Below are 2,851 nucleotides of genomic sequence, written 5' to 3'. Positions count from 1 at the left end.
CCCGTCCCAGCACTTAATGACCAGTATCATGTCGATGTGTTTCTCTTTCCCCAAACAAACAAAACAAACATGTAACTAATTTTCATTCTTCTTCCTCCATAAGTGTTGTGTTTTTCATGCCAATACATTGTTATGTAACCTACAAATATCGGCAACAAAATCAGGACACGGGACCAAAAAAAATAAAAAGAAAAAAAGATAATTGGATAATTCCAACTATAATTAACAATAATCAATCTGACCGGCGGTGAGTTGGTGAACTAATAAAAACAAAACTATTCCATTTTGAAAGTTGAAATACATCGCTTTTCATCACAGACAGAAGCAACAGTTCTAATATTTTATATCACGAAATGCCTCGTGAGTGACAGAATGCTCCAGTGTCAGTTCGTGTCTCATTTTTGAGATCTTGGGTATTTCAACATACAGATTTCACCCAATTTTCTCCAGCTTTGGACAACGAGATACAGACCTCAACATAAGTTAAGGACCACTTGGACAGACAGCCCTAATTTTTTTTTATCCGGAAAAAAGACAGCAAGGAATGTTTCAAAACTTTTTGCTCTGAAAGTGAAAGTGCTAATGGGTTACCAAAGCGTACTGAAAAGCTTCCTGAAGGGGAAAAACCAACACGTGCAGCCCGGAAATCGTCGGGGAATTTTAGCCAAATTTGCTGCTTTTTATCGAATTGTGTGCGACACCACAGACATTCCTCAGTTAAAATTTCTGGTGCACGTCATCAATGGACGTACGGCCTTGAACTGTGCTCACTTTCGTTGCAATATAAGCCGCCGTTTGTGCAAAACCTAGATCTAGTATCGCATCAACATGCAACCAAAACGAAAGCTGAGAGACTTTGATCGTGCAAGAGCTATGACAAGGCTGCAGAATGGAATTTGAGCCCGAGAAGTTGCCAGAAGGCTGCAGTGTCACACTCTGTCATTGTCCGCCTGAGGCAGCGCCATCAAGCCACTGGATCAGTCCAAGAACGCCCTCGTGCAAGTCGACCCAAGAAGACCACTCAGAGTGTTCGCAATTGGTCCTTAACTTATGTTGAGGTCTGTATATGTGTTCGGAAACGTTTATTCCGACTTGCGACATGTCCACGCTTGTCTGGTCCAAAGTGTGTCGATGGAGACGTAAAACACACTTGTGCTCGTGCCTAGAGAAATGTCCCAGTTATCGGCAAAGCTACTTTTGAGCAACAGGTGAAAAGGCAAAATAAGTCGTAAGTTCTACTTGATCTAAATTTTTGTTCCATCACAAACACACGTTTTACCACTTCTAAATAACATATTGCAAGGATATACTATCTTAAGATCGTGTCAGTATATTAGTGTTTTAGCGCCTATAGATGGCCGCGTGCACTGTATGCTTCCCACGAAGTTGAGGTTGTTTCAGAATGCTCGCAGGTCTCCTCGGGTAATACTAATAGTGCAGATTGTGAAGCGCATAGAGCTTGCTGTTGAGCGGGGATTTGCGCTATACAAATGCTATCTATTATTTTTTTTTTTATTAAGTCTAAGTATTTTTTAATCAGATAATGTTACATTATGTTGCACTTCAACAAATGTTAAAATTGTGCAAAAAAATTATTTTGGTCTCCAAACTTTGTTTTTACACACTATGTTACAAAATGTGGCATGTCTCTAAAATCACTCTAGATGTTTGGAAATTTAAAAAATCAGCGTGTTCAGCGTTGAATTTGCTTTAAGAATATGGCCTTATTTCAATATCCAAATTTTCCGACAACTCGGACCTTTCTCCAAGCATACACACAGTGGGTGGTTGGCGGGTGCTCTGGTGTGGTTTGCTCCTTCTTTCCTATCGAACATCTATCGTCCTTATCTCTCCTTCATCCTTTTTATGTTTGTTACTCTCTTGTAACACCTCTAATCTTCTGGCGCTCACATGACCTTATGCAGTTTCGAGCGCTGAAAAAAAACCTCTACTATAACTAAAAACTAAAAGCATACACACACACAGAGATGTCTTGCTCCGTTAGCTCAGTTGGCGTCATGCTGGATGGCTCTGGTTCGTATCCAAGATAAGGCGTTGTTGAATTTGGGTCGTTTTGTCGAGTTTTTAGGCCCTCTACCTACCCATGTGGCTCGGTCCTATCCGGTACAGACGGTAAAATCAGAGGTCCAGCCTCGTTAATGACCTAATGGTGTTTATAAGGGTGTTAAACCTCATACACTTGTGTTTTTTATATCAAAGTGATAGTAGCAGGAAGAAAAAGACATCTCTTTTTTGTGAAAGCGGTTTGTTCCGGGGAATTTTTCAGATCCGAAAGCTGGACCGTCGACTGGATATCTTGACTAATGAAGTGCAGAAGCTGAAGAAATATTCTGGGGTGAGCGCCTGTGCAGAATAGCATCTACAGAGCGATCCCCTTTTGCTGAATAATGATGCCCCCCCCTCTCTCTCTCTCTCTCTCTCTCTCTCTCTCTCTCTCTCTCTCTATCTATCTATCTATCTATCTATCTATCTATCTATCTATCTATCTATCTATCTATCAATCTCTCATGCATTCTCTGCATATGCGTGTGCATTTGTTTTGTGTGTGCGTGTGTGTGTGTGTGTGTGTGTGTGTGTGTGTGTGTGTATGCGTGTGTGTCTCTGTGTGTATATATGTGTGTCTCTATGTGTGTGCGTGTGTGAGTGATTCGGTGTGCGTTTGTGTGTAAAAGTGTATGTACGGGTTCGTTTGTTAATGTGTGTACATTATTATGCCTTTTTCAGTGTGTGTGCTTGTGTGTGTGTGTATGTCGGCATGTTCTAGTGCGTCTATATGTGTGTGCATGTGTGTGTGTGCATGCCAGTGCATTTTATATAATATATAATTATA

The sequence above is a fragment of the Aplysia californica genome, unplaced genomic scaffold, assembly GCF_000002075.1.
Source record: "Aplysia californica isolate F4 #8 unplaced genomic scaffold, AplCal3.0 scaffold01280, whole genome shotgun sequence".
NCBI classification, from domain to species: domain Eukaryota; kingdom Metazoa; phylum Mollusca; class Gastropoda; order Aplysiida; family Aplysiidae; genus Aplysia; species Aplysia californica.
The sequence above is the reverse complement of the archived record's forward strand: the minus strand, read 5'-3'. Positions refer to the sequence as shown.